General features: G+C 44.5%; 1 protein-coding gene across 2 annotated transcripts in view; it reads left to right on the top strand.

The window, feature by feature from the left end:
- adgrl1a (adhesion G protein-coupled receptor L1a) overlaps positions 1 to 17,659 on the top strand; it is a 198,147-nt gene that overhangs the window by 92,268 nt on the left and 88,220 nt on the right. The gene's annotated exons all lie outside the window — the stretch shown is intronic.

Here is a 17,659-nt window from a genome sequence, read left to right as displayed (position 1 = left end):
GGAGTGCCAGGTAGCTTTTCCTCACTGCTTCCCTTCGTAGGCACCACTGTTTACCTGGCAGTGGCAGCTCTGTGGTTGTCACCAGCCTGATAAGGCTTGTCCTGACAGGAAAGCCATTATGATTATAATGGCAGTTATTGTGGTCCAGTGTTTTACCACTGCCGACAAATCACACTGGAAATGGTTTTAAACAGCTGCTGTTGGACTAATTATTGCAATCAAAAATACCCTATTATGTTTTCTAAGGCTTTTCGTAATGTGTTGGCTGTTTTCTGCTTAAATGCTAGATTACATTTTGGGAACATGAACATGCAATAATGGATGGGAAAGAGAGGGATAAGGCAAAGGAAAGAAAATAGAATAGGGCAAAGAGTGCAGTAGCAGGAGGGGAGAGGTACATAATGAGCACCCAGCAGAAACTGTCGTTGCTGTGGTGCCGAGGTGCAAAAGCGATGGGCAGTGTGCGTCCATTTTGAAGCTCATGGCCTTTGTACAGTGGAGTTCTCTGTGAATGTAGACATGCACGCAGCACTCTCCTGGCTCCGGGCTCTGTGCTCCCTGCTACATCTGGAGAAAGACTGAAGGTGTGGGATTGGAGGAGCCAATCTTATAGGAACCCTACCACACATTAACTCAATTCAATTGCTGCAAGGCTTTAGCACGTGTAGGCGCCGGCATGGCGAAAATGAGCAGGAGCAACAAGAGCACATGAACAGAAAAAATCGATGAGGACTCTTTTTCATAAATGGAGTGGGTGTTAAATTAGCTGGATGGGCCCATGTAGCAACACATTGGATTGAGTGCCTGCTTGGTGTATTTGGGTTGTGTCTATCGACTGAGAGACGACTTGGTGTACAGCAGTGAAAAGACTCAGCGATGCTCAATCAATGTGACCAATCAGCCTCACCAGCAATTCATTTGGTTTTACACAGATTTATCAGGGGGAAGGGGGACTCTCAATTGGTGTTTGAAAAGTGCGTCACTGCAGTTTTGACGACCGCATTCTAACTTCTGTTTGTAATGGTCGGCTTTGATTGCCCTTTTGAGCCCGCCTGATTTTCCTATTCATGTTGTTAAAAGCAACTTCCAATACCAGTTATCAGCTCGCCCTGTGTTTGTCAGTTTTCATTTCTTAACATGTATTTAATGGGTTTTCAAGGCCCTGCGCCAAGATACAATTTTGAAGGCACTTGAAAATAATCATGACAAATCAATATAATTTTGCCCTGCTTGTTGTCTGGCATTTTAGGAAATCAGTCCTGGCAGCTCCTGCCAAAGGTGTATAATGGCAAAGGTGCTTTTAACACTGAAATGGATTCTGATCCTTCTGCACCTGTAAGCAAACCACACGAACAATCAGAGAGTCAGAGTAATGTATGAATGCTGATGTATGCCATTAGAGAGACAGGAAGCCAACACTAGCAAAGAAGAACAACTTTATTTCTGCAGGATTAGGATATATTTTGACACAAATTGAGTGCTAAATTGACACAAAAACTAAAATCACTGAACAGTGAAAGGGAGAGACTTGGAAAGAAAACCTTGCACACAAAGAGAAAGATGGAAAGGAGGTCCATCAGGCCATCTTTGTTAAACCCTTGTCCTCAGGTAATTGGAGTAGCTTTCCACATCCAATCTGTCCATCTGAAAAAGGAGGAGCACACAGATGAAAGGAAACAGGGATCAATTGACCTAATAGCTTGTCCAGTCAATCCTTATGTTTTTCTGATAGCTTGACGGAGGGTGCAGACCAGAGTGGCGGATGAGCCCCTCTAATTGGCTTGGCCAGAGCGGGCAGACCGGGCAGAGCAGGAGGCTGAGTGGTAATGGCAGGGGTAGTCGCCGCTCCTCCTCACACCTGGTGCTCTCACTCTACTAGCGTCAATACTGACACCTTTGTCCTCATTACCTTCAGCTTAGTGCCATGTACAGGCCCTTCATCGGCTGCTACAGGGCTCCAGTGTTCCTTCATTACACCTCCGTTTACACGATCCACTTCTCGCTTTCTGCCACTGACCCCTCACACTCACTGACTAATACAGGGGCTACTCAACATCGTCTAAGCTATCAACACGTTCAGTCAGGCAGCAGAATCAGAAGAGACGTGTATATAAACAGGAACTTCATCTGTCTGTGCTTGTGTGTGTCTGGCTGTCTGGCCCTTACAAGCGGTGATGTTCACCGAATGGCTCACCTGAGTCATTCCACTGAGAACGGCTCTGGTGGGTTCTTATTTGTGTCAGCAGCACTCCCCTCGGAGTATCTGGTGTTGGACTGGTATGAGCATGTTTGTGTTTGTGCGTCTGTGTCCTTGTGTGTGTGTGTCCGTGCTGTGAGCTGTGAGAAGAGGCAACACCAAGAAACAACACGGGACCAAAAGAAGCTGTTTGTTTGCTTGTCTGCCAATATGGGAGTTGGAGGGGAGCAGGTAGAGAAGCGAGAGAGGAGGTAGAGAGGGGAGGGGGAGGGGGAGGGGCAGGGAGTTGAGGCTCCAACACAGAGGTGTGAAAGGGCACGTATATTCATAAACAGCTGAAAAAACACCCAGAGCATTATACATACAGTTGGCAGATGCCAGATGAGACAGAAAGGGGGGAGGTGCACCATGATGGAAAAAGTCCATAAACACCTAGAGCAATGAACTTCAAGAGAGGGAGAGAGGGAGAGAAAGAGAGAGCGCATCCGGAGTGGATTAATTAAGGATTATAATTATGTTGGGACTATGCATGTCTCACCTGAGACTGCCCTGTGCCGCTCCTCTCCAATCCTCATGCCCTCTGCTCCTCTGCACATATGGACACAAACCACAGGAAAATACTACCCACACTTGCGGTATCATAGGTTCACCTCCCTGACACTGTGCAGAAAAGTGAATGAGCGCAACAGCGTATTAACCTTTCTGCTGTTTTTTTAATCAGTCCACTACAACACTGATCTTATAATGTTAGTCTCTGTGTTCACGCTGTAATTGTGCTGAGTTAATCAGTGGGCTGCAAATTGTTCGAGTGTAATAAGACTTAGGTTTGTGATGAGCTAAACACTGGCTCAAATCCCAAATATCTGGTTGGGGAGATCGAGTTAGTAGTTTATGAACACCGTTAACTGGTGTCATAGAGCAATTTTAAAAAAAAAAAATCAAATTTACAGTTAATCAATTTAAATCTTAATTTTTTCAGCCACTAGGGGGCATCGACATGATATCACCTCATAAAAAACGCAATGGCATTCATCTGGAAACATTTATTTCTGGCCATGTGATGAATTTAAGTCCAGTATTCACCCTCTTTTAGCTCTGCTTTTGGTCTCCACCAAATCCTGAGGGAAATATCTTAAAACTCTGCACTATCTTTATCAGTTATCAGCCACTAACTTTTTCAGCCTGTCATTTAGTGCTGAGCAGGAAGTGTGCATTGGGTATACCAAAGAATTTTTACTTTACTTTTATTTATTTATTTTTTTCATTTTCATATATTGTGTTACCTACTTTACATGCCTCTGCAAATTGCCGCCAGGTTTTAAATTGAATTTGAATTGAATTGAATAATAAGCTGCTCTTACTGTACATGAGGTTGATTGGAGTGGTGAGACACAACCGAAACAGTAAAGCTGCAAGCCAAAACAAAACAATACATCGCAATATTTTAATTTTTCTGTGGCTGGGAGGCAAGTTTGAAGAAAATCGTTCTAACGTAGGTCACAGGAGTTACAGGACTGTTTATGATTTAGCTGCGGCTGTTGCTAAGCTACATTTGACTGCTAAAAGTTAAACCATCACCAACTTTTAGTTTGGCTACACTTTGCCGCAGAATCAAACGGTCGCACTCAAAGCGGTTCCTGCTGCTTTCCATAGCCATTGTTTGGCAGCTCACGGCAGGCCGCACTTTGCTGCTGCTTGATGTCTTTTTAGCATTAGCACTGAGAGCAAGAGTCGGGTAATATTTCTCCATTCTCTGTTCTTCATAACAAGTGCATCCTTTATTGACAGGAATTCAAATGTGGTGCCCATTTTCAAGACTCTTTTGAACACATGACGTGCATTACATATAGAATCAATGGCCTCTTTTATACAGTCTGTTGAAGGTGGGAATGTTGCAATGTCCTTCCATTTTGCTGTTCTGTACAAAACATGTGGACATGGAATGCAGGGCATTGTTGTTCTGCGATTAAGCCTGCAGGAGATGTAGTAACAGAGTCAAATTGAGGTCTGTGTAGTATCACACTAGATGCTGACGCTCTTGTCACACACGTCAGGCCACATACCTCTGCTTCCGGATTGTTAACATGCTATCTGAAATCACACATTTGGGCAGCATTATGGAGCGTCGTTCAGTCTGGTGTTAAACAGCAAAGCTGGCATTATTGCAGAATCTCAGGTTACAAAGGGCTACTGGCAGAGCTCCCATCGTTGTTGTGTACCCTTAAATGTTTTACTGTAGGCTGCATCAAATTGGTGCTTTTGTCAGTATGCTCAAGATTAGGCACACTGTCTATGATCTATATTGTTTTCTAATACTGGTGAGAAAACACGATAGCAGAATGATATCTCTGTTGTCAAACTGTGGGGACATCTTGGACCTCCCTTTGAATTTGACCTGCTAAGTATGAGGTAAATAAAGCCTGTGGTTCAAGCCAGACCACAGCGTTACTCCGACCCTGCTGCAGAGCCAGGCAGTGCTGATGAGCTCTGGAGACACAGGCAGCAGAGGTGAATTTAAGTGTCACATTTTCTCCCTACAACGATAGGATTGAAGCTGTAATGCTCCATGTCATTAAGGGGAAAGAGCCCTGTGTTTTCCAATGAAGCTGCACATTGGAGAACAACAAGCATCCAGGTGTGGATTTAACAGCATTACTGTGAGGTAAGATGCTGCTAAAAATGACCATGCGTGCTCAGCAAATCTTCCCTGGTTATGTGAAGTTTCATCTGATTCTACAAACAACAGTGGGGGTGGTGCAGCAATTTTTAGCAACTGAATGCTTTATGACTTTCATTTGGGGCAAAAAATACGTAATGTTTTCTGAAAAAAAAAATCAAAGTGATGGGCACCAGGCAAAGCTACATGGCGGATGGTGAAGGACATATTTCTAATAAAACACACTGGCTTGTCTGTCAGGATATGAATGTGCTTATAATCCAATAGCGATTACTATCACACCACTTGTGCTCCCATCTTGTAGTGCTATTAAAGTATGAACATGAACCACATGTCATACGTCATCTGACCACAAAAGACACTTGCCAGACCACAGCTTAACCTCTGGCCATCTCATCGCCCTGAGACGACACAAAAAAGACACTCGCACACGACATAAACTGACCAACAAAGGCACACACAGACACACACACACACACACACACACACACATTCGCTCTGCAGCCACAGACATGAGGCATTTAGGGAACAGAATGGAAAAGGATTTAATTGAGTCTTTGATCATTATAGAATTACCATGTGCCTTCTTGGCACCCTGGTTATTGTTTCATGGATTAATCATTTTCATTCCACAAATTGTGGAATCCACATAGCAAATCAGTGTGCTGCCTGCATGACACAGATATGCAGTTGTAGCGAGGGAATTTTAATATGTTCTTGCCCTCCAATTGGCTCAAGCCGTCCATGCAACTTGATTTATTTGAAAGATTGGTTTTATTGATTTACTGAATTAATGCTGTGCCAGTTTAATCAGTGTGCTATGGAACTATGCAGAATTTGACATCTCTGTGAACTCAGATGAATTGAGTGTACAATATTGATCTGGTTATCCACAGTATTTATTCAGCTATTTGTCTAAGAGCTGATTAATTCAGTGTGTACGAAATAATGTAGGTATGTGTTTATGAGGCTGCACGAGTGTTTATGTTTGTGTGTCTCTCCCTCTCTCTGGCTGTATATTTGTGGAGCTGGTAATTGCATCTGTTATAGACCACAGGTTTCACCCTTGTATTGGAATAGCAGCAGTTACTGTTTATAGCTTTCTTTTTTGTTCATGCAAAAGCACACCTCTACTGTATGTTATAAAAATGACACATCATATGCAGGTTCAGCACATGCTCGTTCAACATTCTGCACATGCGAACACATGCCACACACAGAAGTACAGTATACGTATGCATGTATGAGTACTGTGCTTAGATGTGTGAGGTATCATTGTGTAACAGCAGTATGTGCTATAATTGCAGGCCGTATATGGCAGAGCTGGAGCAGTGCTCAGCACCGGTGTAGTGATTGAGCAGTATCTGTCGAATAGGGCCAGAGGAGGGAGAGTAGTTCTCCAATTAGAGCTAACTCAGGATGGATGTGGATGCTTTCTGACAGCTGTCTCATCTGATTCGGCTGCATGTGGAAGAAGAACGTTTGTTTGAAGATGTTTGTTTAGGCTCATTATGGGTAAAAGCAGAGACTTCACACATCTCATTCCTCCTATTCCGTGTGTAATGGAGGACCACCGGTGTTGATATTACAGAGGAGAAAATCTCAGCTGTCGTTTGGCTGCACGCATTCATAGAGCTTGTTCTATTCACAGGACACTGTGCTGTCCTAGCTGTAATCCTACAAGGATATTTAAGTACACGGGTAAAAACAGTTGACTGGATTTGGGAGATCATCAGGGGTATAGTGCTGCTGGAGCGCATGCTACGCCATTCTTTATCTCCAATTGAGGAAATAGAAAACTAGAATTTGCATTTTGTGTAATCCGGTTGAAATTTATATCCTTTTTTTTTAAGCGCTTTGAAGTTCCTGTCATAACTGAGCATATGTCATGTAAGAGAGACAATATGAAGAAATGGTACAGTCAGAGTTGTTATATTGACATTTAAAGGAGCAGTGTGTGGGATGTAGCCACATTTAGTGGTGCAACTGGCTCAGACTTCTCCTGTGTGCCAAACGTGAACTCCAAGTGTGGATTCCTTCGGTGTTCATTGCTCAGGTTTTTAAGGGAGCCAAAAAATCCTCCTCTCCCAAACAAGCGGACCAGGGGCCTCATTTATAAAAGAGTGCTTAGGATTCATACTAAAAGTTGACATGCGCCCAAAAGCTGAAAATGGCATACGCCAAAAAATAATCTGATTTATAAAATCGTGCGCATGCACACTTGCACGCAATGTTCTCTTTATAAATCACAGACCTCCTGGAGTTGTGCGCACCCAGATCTGCCTCATATTCCGCCCTCTACACACCCTAGTTTAACCATAAATGGTCATGCAAATCACCTCATGAATGCGATCTGCATATAAATAAGCCGGCATGCGAGTGTTGTCTCGTTGTGTGAGTCACGGCGACGGGTGAGAAACGAACCAAAAAACGGAATTTCTCCGAGACTGAGCTAGAGACCCTAACGGTGAGGTGGAGGACTGAAGAAAGATTTTATTTGGTGGCCACAGCAGTGGGATCACTAATAAAAGAAAGCAAAAAAAGTGGCAACACATCAGCGCTGCTGATGCTGTCAGCTGTGTCTGTGGGACTGCACAGACAGTGACAGAACAAACAAAAAAGTGGTCTGATCTAAAGGTAGACCAAATATTTCTACTCCTTTACCAACATGTAGTTAATGTGTTACTTTTAAATTTGAGGATGTTTGATATTGATGTGCGACATAAAGAATCACATTTATTAAAGGTGGAGGCAAAAAGGAGTATGTGCCAGTGCCATCTTGCGCAATTACACACGAGGGTCACCGCAGTATTTATATGTTTATGGTAATTAGTCTGATCAGACACCCGGCCTGAATAACAGCATGAACCAGTGGTATCCCTGTTCCAAAATACAACGAACGTGTTTCTTCATGCTGGTTTTGTCATGAACAGCACATGTCTAAGTAGGGCTGATGAAACGGTTGTGCTTAATGGCTGTATTTCGAGACATGATAAATGCACTGGAAATATTTAGCTAAATAAATAAATAAATAAATAAATATATTCCATGCAGTCGCACCATCCTCTCCCCCTCCTGTGCTCACAGAGTGGACAATGAGACATTGAGGTAGTGCGGATTAAATACGTATTTAGAAAGTACGTTTCAATTCAGGATTTGAGTTGGATTTTACAACGTTTTTATGAAACAATTATCACTCACTCCAAGCGCAAAATGAGGCTGCTGGATTTAATTTCAATGATAACGTGGATCTAAGGTGGATATAGCGTGACATTAAATTTGTGTGAGACATCAATAAAAATCTGACTCCACGTCTCCACCTCGCCGTCTGCGTCGCCACTTCCCAGTGTCTTCCAAAATGTGCGCACGCATGACTCAGAGTTTGCTTACAGGTGCGCACATTCTCCCGCCAAGTTTATTTTTATAAATCACAACCTTTGCGTGGTAAGTGGCATATGCCACTTTCAAGCCCCGTTTTGTACGTAAGCAAGCTTTATAAATGAGGCCCCAGGTGATTAAAACCAGTAAAAACACTAAATAAAGCAGTTCCAAGTTGAAAATTGGTGTTTTCATAAAATTGGCTCTTCATAAACAGTCTGTCAGCCCAGCGCCTACTAGCATGTGCTAAACTTTTTCTCTGATAACTTAAGATCCCGACGTTCAGGTGGTTTTTTCCCGGTAGCCGTATTATCTGCAGATGTCTCTTCCTTTCCAAAACAAATTAATTTGTTGATTTAGACCGGTAAAAACAGTAAAAATGCAGTTTCAATTTAAAAATCTGTATTTTTCCAACACTGTTTGGCTCATTGCAGATGGGCTGCTAACTGCTAACTGCTAAATACAGTGACTGACATGAAAATGCAGAAAATCAAATGACCTTATCTAGACCAATTTAGAACCAGTGTTTGTCCATTCTGGGCTACTGTAGAAACATGGCGGTGCAGCATGGCTCCACAGACAAAGACCCACTCCCTATGTAGATATAAATGGCTCATTCTTATTTTCAGGCAATTACACACTAAAGAAAACATACATAACTATATTAAATTCAATTTCTGCCAAAATAGCCTCTTAAATCTTACACACTGATCCTTAAAGGGAAATTTCAGTTTATTTCAATCTGTCTCCTATCGTCCTAAATTTGTTTCAAGTGACTAGTGACGAAAAATAATAGTTAGCATGTTAGCCGTTAGCCTAGATACAGCCGGGGCGCATTAGTAGCGTCAGACCTGTTAAAACGTAAGTGAACGGGCATCCCTTCAAGTGCAAAGTTAGTCCACTAAACAAGCTTTTTTTCCACAAAGACCGCCTCATATCATTAGGATAAATGTCAGAGAACATATAGAAAACGACATGTAAATGTGTTGTCTTACCTTACCGGTGTGCTGCCATGTTTGTTTATCCCTCTAGCTCTGCTTTCCAAAACGCGGCCAAAATATATCTCACCAGCTCTAGATAAAGCCCAGCTGGATACTACTCCAGGTGGAGGTGTCTCGTCCTTGGTCACATTCAGACCTTGAAAATAAGGCTGCAACCGGTCCCATTCCTTGCAACAGAGGCGTTCCTCTTCTGTGGGCACTGGGGCACAGCATTCACAGGTAATGTTACACCACCAATCTCCAGAGCTACGCAGCCTTGCAGCAGCCATTTGTCCTCTACCTGTTGTGCCTCTCTCTCTCTCCTCCTCCATTCTTCAATTTCACGAAGCTCTTCGTCAGTGTATCCTTCCAGCTGTTGCTGCTTGTTCAGGCACGCTATGAGATCGCTGCTTGTTCTCGCGATATTTCACCCGCACTTTGGAAAGCAGCGCTAGATGGTAAACAAACATGGCAGCACACCGGTAAGGTAAGACAACACGTTTACATGTTGTTTTCTATATGTTCTCTGACATTTATCCTAACGATATGAGGCGATCTTTGTGGAAAAAAAAGCTTGTTTAGCGGACTAACTTTGCACTTGAAGGTTGCCCGTTCACTTACGTTTCAACAGGTCTGACGCTACTTTGCACCTCGGCTGTATCTAGGCTAACGGCTAACATGCTAACTATTATTTTTCGTCACTAGTCACTTGAAACAAATTTAGGACGATAGGAGACAGGTTGAAATAAACCGAAATTTCCCTTTAAAGGTGTGTAGATGTCATCATGACATCAACTTATGCATCAAGTAATGCAAAAAAACATTCCACCTTAAAAGTTGCCAGTGGTAGTCGGTAAATTAGATTATTTTGCCTCAGTCATGGCTAACTGTTCACAAGTAAAGATGAAAAAGATCAAAACATACTTTCATTCTGTGTTTGTAGTTGACTAATTTATGTAATCTTGCTGTCATAGGGACAGTGGTTACATACTCTTTGAAACAAGCCACAACTTAAACATATACGTGCACTTATGCCTGTGCATTGTGGGTGCCCTGCAGTACTTAAACAAATAGCACTACTCCCCTGGAGACCACCAGCAAAAGGAAATGGCGACTGTCTGAGGCTCTGCATGTGAGTCTACAGTAATATCCCCGTACTGTACTGTATGCTATTATACTGTACATCCCGAAAGCTATTGTGGATCCAGTGAGAGCAATGGTAGGTTGTTACTGGAGGGTAAACTCAGCCATGTAATGAAATACAGCAGAAATTTTTAACTCCTACTCCATGCGTTTATTTAATCATGTGATGTGGACCGCAGCTCAGGTCGTAATTACCATACAAGTTCAAATAAATGCAAAGGGCAGCACTCTTTATTCTACTGGCATTTCTGCTGTGCATTATGTTAGAGTGAATATGAAAAACGACTCAAGATACTGGAGGAATGATCCTTGGCTTTACAAATAGGCATATGGGATGGGGATGTACTTCAATTTTGTAAGGAATATCACTGACTGTAATTCATTATGTTTTATATTGGCTGTGCAGCATTGCCAGAAATTATACTGTGTAGTCTCTGCATGCCAAAAACTCCCTACCTGCTTTTAAAAACACAAAAGGAACCATTAACCTTCAGCGCTATGCAGCATTTTCACATGATTTCCTTTTAAGTACAGAACTACTTTACACTCACAGAGGCCGCATGGATGCCAGTAACTTCATTATAACCAGATTCAGGCAGTACTCAAATGATTGCAGCTGTCATGTAAACATGTTAACTGGATTACCTTAGTTGAATTAAAGCCAGAACTGAAGAAAGGATAACTCAATTGCCTGACCCCGAAATCAATCTTTTTGCTGTACTCTGGTAGACACCTCTGTTCTAATTTCCTTTCGGTGTTTTGACTCGGTGCAAAGCAGTGTTTTTGTATGAACAGTAGCATGGCTAGCGGTGTTAAACAAAGGGAAACAAAGGAGAATTTGGGGCGACAGCAAAGTGGCTTTCATGTTACAACTAGCTCTGCAAGTGAGGCGGCCTGTGTTACGGGGGCTCTGTATATTCATCATCTTAATAAAACAGACACATATTCTCTGTGTTTTATTTTGTGGTGTTAAAAAGATGCTCTGCACGGCCACTTCGCATCAAACAAATCATGTAAGCACCGGCTACCGAGCTAATCGAGTTACTGCAAAATCATAATCGCACAATCGCCTTGAGGTGGTTATTCACAGTAAACAGGTTATAGTGTGTATTATTTAAACGAACTGTTTCACACAGAGCCACTACTTTTGGTCTCTGCAGAGCAGCTCGACTGCATATTAAGCTTCCTCTCTCCATAAACCCAGTTGTATTCTCTTTGTACTAACCATCTGAAAGTATCTACATTAACCTCTTTTTCTGTGCTCTTTCTGTTACCCTCTAAACAATTTATTCTGCCCTCGCAGACTCTATTTGTCAACTAGTCTAAATAATTACGGTGCTTCAGCCCACATACGTACCTGTTTGCTCACCTACCATTTGCAGTGTAGGTACCTAAATATCTGTGTGCTCACTGGTCCTCCTAATATGTGACTGTTTACTCTCTTGCCCCTGCACCCTGCACTTACATGCATCTGTGTGGACTCCCCTTCCTCTGCGAGTGTGCTAACATTTGCCCTACACTCACCTTCTCTCCTGCTTGTGTGCCCCCCTCACTCACCTCCTGATGGTAGCAGATATGGATGGAAATACAAATGACCCCCGATGAACCCAGATATTGAGCTGTTTTAAAGCTGGAGGCTTTAGACAATATCCTTTCCTTGCTCAAACGTGCCGGAGAAGGAGGGGCCTGGGTTTCTCACTACATCAGGGTTTTATGGGATTTATGACCCCCGTCCCCAACAGCTATCTCTGCCTCTACTGGCACTTCTCCCACTGGCTAGAATTAGCAGGCGAGGAAAACAAACAAATTACAAGGAAACAAACACAACAGCTAATAAGCATGTAGTGACATGAAGAGAACGCTTTCAGCAGGATGCAGGCTGAGAGAGGGAGAGGGGAGGAAGGGCAGGGTATAATCTTCTCTCCCTCACCCCTGTCTTCTGTTTTTGCATTTCCCTCTAATTTCCTCCTGCCCTGCTGTCCCCCTCCACCCTCTGCGACTCGCCGGTGGGGCTTTCCGAGGAGATCATCTCCGAGCATGGGCAGTGTGAGACAGATGGGCGGATGATGGATCTGACGTGATAGACAGCGGGGTGATGGATGGCTGGCTGGCTGATAGGGGATTAATGCAGTGCTGAGGCCGCTGCAGCACAGCGGATGGCTTAGTGATAGATAGATAAAACTGACGAGCAGATAAACAAGAGACCACTAATCCACGCCCCCTTGATGGACAGAAAATCAAAGTGAGGGAAAAGAACCACCGAGGGAGAGGTGAACCTTTTATATTGCCATCGCAGGGTGTAGAGCTTTCATGGGAGGGAATATAAGTGGACGCAAGGTGAGATGAGGCAGAGGCCTAAGGAGAGTTAATGAGGAGCATCGTGTTGTAGTACTGTTGGGTCAGTGATAGCACATGTCTGTCGAGCCAGACTCAGTGCTGGATATATTGGACGAGGGCGGGAGTTTTGGTGACATGGTACGGCGGGTGACTGAGATGGCTGGTTATATGCTATTTCAAGTGATGGCAAACAGTTTGACTGCGGAGGAGAGATTGGGCATAGCGGTAAATTGGCCGTAGTGGGATGTGATGGGATGATTCGACAGCAGAGAGTGTGCTGGTTGGGGATTGAAGATAGGAGTGCTTGTTGTGTCTGTTGGTATTTTTTAATGCACTTCCCCCAGCGCAACAGCTTAACCTTCTGTGCAATGCACGAAAATAAAGGTTTCGAGTCTCTGTGTTTATGCAATTCTGCCAACTGGCGAGTTGAAAAGGCCTGTCGTGATGAGAGAAAGAGAGGGAAAAAAGAGTGAGGGGAGTGGAGGACAAGCCCAGGGAGAGTTCCTCGGAAAATAGGGAGCAAGCTGCCTATCCCTGCATTATTATCGAGCGCTAAGCTTTGTCTCTGTTCACCGTTTCAGGGGACCCCAGGGGTTCTGGCATCGATCCGGTGTGCTCAGAATGCACTCCGGTGTCACCTATTTAAACACAGTGAGCCGCTAGCCAACAGAGACAAGCCTTTATTTATCAAGCCTCTGATTTTGGCTGCACGGATGACAACCTGATTAGCACTTAAAGGAGCTCTTAAATCTTTTATTGGAATGGGTGGAGGCAATCTATACAGAGAGGGAGACAGCAGTCCTAGCCGAAGAGAGTTATGGAGGATGAACAGTGAGGTGAGGTGTGGGACTGTGCCATCTAGGGGGTTAATGAAGGGGAGGGACAGACTGGATGTGCAGAGTGTAACAGATACAGTGCGAGAGGAAGAGAAGGAGAGAGGAAGTGTGTGATTGGGAACAATGGGTGAGAAGGAGAAGGAGTGAGTGGGTGACAGCGAGAGCGAGCATGTGACTGAGGAGTGGCGGCAGAGATCGGGGGACCAGATGAGGGCACAAGTGGCCGAGACAATGAACGAATGTCAAATGAGTGGGTGAGAATATTGTGATCAAGTGACGGCCTGAGCAAACGAACAAATTGCTGAACAAACAAGTGGGTGATGACTGTGTGTTTGTGTATGTTTGTGCAGATCGTGGGGGCACGCCGCGCGCATACACGTGCGCCAAATGAATGAGTGAGGCGCGATGGAAGAGACTAAGTGAGCGAGTAATGGGGGTTAGTGATGGGTGTGTTGACAGAAAGTGTCAGCTTTAACCACACTGACCCGCGCGTACAGGCTGCATGCACAAGTGGCTGAATTTGAGTGCCAGCTTGGACGTGAACTGACTGTAAAATTGGATGTGAATTTCGAGTTGGATGTGAAATGAATGCAAATTTGGAAAGTAGGTGGATGGTGTTTGCACATCTATCTCTATGTGTCAGTCTCCTGTCGTTTCTACATCATTTTAGACGAGCCCAGGAGATGAGCATCTCTCCAGTCTCTTTGGCACATAAATGTAGCTACATTTGAACACCTCATTTCATGTTCTGTGTAATAATAGCAAGTGGGAGTGCTTGCTCAGTGTCTTATTTTTCAGGGAGGCTCCACTTTCTGTGCCTCTTGACATCATCAGGGTACCAAAATTAAAGTTTGCATATTTAGTTCACATTTAAATCTATTAAATAATAATCCCAACCTTCTTGGCACACTGTGACTGGGAACCATTTTGTTTCGTGTAATAGATGAGTATATTTACTCTCGTAGGGAGAGGAACACTAAGCGATGCCAGTGCTCGATTAGAGAGGAGCTGTTACTAGAGAGCTGCAGGATAATTTATTCTTGCTCTCTTTCCCTTGGGATGCCAGTGGCCGATTCACTTTCAGCGCCAAGAAGGGTGTGTTTATACATTTGTTTATGTGTGTGACGCTGACGCCGTGTTGATGTAGAGGCGTTTGGGACGAGGCTATTGTCTGTCCTGCAGCCTGTGTCCCCCCCTCCCTCTCACCTCGTCTCTGTCAGTAACGGCAGCAGCAAAACAATACTGCCCGTGAAATGTCAAGAGAATTAGCGTGGCATAAACGCATACACATTGTTTACCGTCCCCTCTTCTCTCCCAGCCTTTCATTTTTTTCTGCTCGCCTGTCTCACTCACCTTCTTGTCCCGCATGGCCCCGTCTCAATGCCCTCGCCACCACCCTTGGCTACAGCATGCTTGTCTGACCCTGTCCTAGTCTCCTTCAGGGCCTGTCTCTTGGTGATCAAGCTCCATTATTTATGCTGTATCGTGTTTCACCATCAATTCCCGCAATGGAACAATTGAGACAGATTTCCTTGACTGTCACAATAGCAGTGAGACTCGGCAGAGGTTGGAAATGGGATTAGCTTTAAACGGAATTTAATTTTCACCGTTGTTGTCTCCGAAGCCTGTCTACCACCCAGACACCATGACGCGCTTTGGTAGTGCTTTCACCATTGTGTGGTGTGTGTGTGTGTGTGTGTGTGTGTGTGTATGTGTGAGTGTGAGATTACTGCTGCTTGCTGCACAATGGCAAGTGTAGCATTTGTAACGTGATCCACATGTGCAACAGTTTTTTTTTTTGAAGCATTGTAATGTAATTGTGTTGCAGTTTTATTCAAGAAAGTCTAACACTGACAACTCAGATTGTAAGATGTCAATGCCTCAGTCCGTAATACAGCGGGAGATTTTTCTTTTGATTGATGAAAAAATACACAGCTGCACCACAGTCTTCCATAACAATCAATAGAAACTTTGCTCTCATTTTTGAGTCCAACAAGTCAATCACAAGACTTCAGCCTCGGCAGATGGCTCCTCTTTGATGTGACACGTATAAGCGAATGAATGAGTAAATAGATAAATGAATAAGTGCTGTCGAAGTGCGAATCAATTCTTATGGATCGGCATCCAAAGACCTGCTGTGCTGCAGATGAAATGAATGTAGTGCTGTGTGTGTGTGTGTGTGTGTGTGTGTGTGTGTGTGTGTCAGAGTGTTGCTTGGTTTTGAGGCTGCTGTGATGCTTTGAATCTGTCTTCAACTGTATAGGTGTAAGTATACGTGTGATGTGTTCGTCCTTGGGAGCCGAGGAGTGTGTGCCAGTGTGTGTGCTTGTGTGCTTGTGTGCAGGCAGCATTTTTGTTTCCTGAATGGAAATGGTTGCTGTTGTTTCTGATGAATTCTGTTTGGGGTTTTTCTGACTTCCCTGCTCTCCTTTTCCTCGCTCTTAACACAAACATGATCAATACTTGAATTAATGTCTAAGTAAAGAGTCAAAACATGTCGCAATGGCCTTGGCACAGGCTGCCGCCCCGCCCCCACCCCGACAGCCTCCAACCCAGCTGGGCTTAGAGAAATCAAGAGAGGAGTGAAGAGAAAGAAAAAGCAATAGAGCGTGTGGAGGAGAAGAAATGAGTGTTCGTCTATAATGAACACATTATGAGGGTAAATTGGAATGCATTCAGCTTCTAGAATCTGTCTTTTTTTTGCTGCTGTATTAATTTTACTAATTATTAGTTGAGAGGTAATTATGTCTTGCTGCATGGGTGATGCCTCTTGTCAGGGAAGGCAGCGGTGTGGTGAATGACGTGTGCGCTCAAGTGTTGCCGTAGTATGTAATGTTGGATATGAAGAGCAGCGACTACAGGATGGCTAGACAGGCCACAGGTGTGGGTGTCGGCTCAGGGGAGGGTGTGTGTTTGTCTGTGTGTAGGTGAGAGGTAGTGTTTGCGTGCGAGTGACAGGGTGTGAGGCTCAAGAGAACGGTGATTTGTGAGTATTGTATTCCTGTAATCTGCTCAGATCAGATCAACCAGAGCCAATAATGCAACACTGAGCCAAATACCACACTGCTCTTTCTTCATCTTTCACTTCTCTTTCTCTCTCTCTCAGTCTCTCTGTGCCCCCACACCCTCTCTCTGCCTTTTCCCTTTTCACTGCAGTGGGAGCCAGCTCTGCTGCAGAGGGAAAGATGGAGTAAAGATGGAGAAGGAGAGAGAGATAGACAGACTAGAAAGAGTCAGGAAGATGGATGGTGAGAAATGGAGATAGGACTGAGAAAGACACTCAGAGAACAGAGGAGGAGATGGGAGGTGGACGGGATTGAACAGTAAACGATTACTGCTCTGCTTGTGTGTGCTCCTGGTAGAGCCTGATACCGAATCAAACAGTGCTCTTTCTTTCTATTGACACACACACAGACACAAACAGACACACACACACTAGTGGCCACAAGCATTTGAGTTTGTTTTTGGCCAGTGCTGGGTGGTGCTTGGCAGAAGAAATTAAGCCTAACAACCGTGGCATCTGTCTCAGCAGCAGGAGAGTCCCGCCTCCCCACCCACACATGACCTGCCCTGCTTTCATTCACTGAGCCGCCTGCTGCCAGCCTCAGGATGGGCCGCTGCCTCCGCCACTGCCCGCCACCCCCCCTCCATCCAGGCCTCTCTGCACTGCCAACCACTCTCTGCCCGCGCCCATGTTTCCCCCCTCGAGCAACAACCAGGAGCCTAGCGATATGGCTGCTTCAAATATTCATAACAGCCACGCTGCAACACGGAGCTCTCTGCTCCGTGTTGCAGCCTCTCCATTTTGAGAGGCAATTCTCAGGCCGTTGCTGATGTTAGCCTGAACACGGTTTCGGTGCTCCGAGTCAACTACTCTGCGGTCAGTGTGTATTAACAGCGCTATAAGTATTAAGCAGGGCTTTGAATCTTCACTCTTCGCTCCCAACTGATTGTGCATGGAGCTAAATATAAACACTCATCATTTCTCTTTGCCGCCATCCCTCCATCCACTGCCCCCCACCCCACCCTTCCACCCAGCGCTGAGCACAACTGCCAGCCTGCTAAAGGGGTTGTGCCGCTTTACACTACACTGAAACCCAGCCGGAGCCAG

This window comes from Epinephelus fuscoguttatus, linkage group LG19, assembly GCF_011397635.1.
Source record: "Epinephelus fuscoguttatus linkage group LG19, E.fuscoguttatus.final_Chr_v1".
Taxonomy (NCBI): Eukaryota; Metazoa; Chordata; class Actinopteri; order Perciformes; family Serranidae; genus Epinephelus; species Epinephelus fuscoguttatus.
This window is presented reverse-complemented; position numbering and strand designations above follow the sequence as displayed.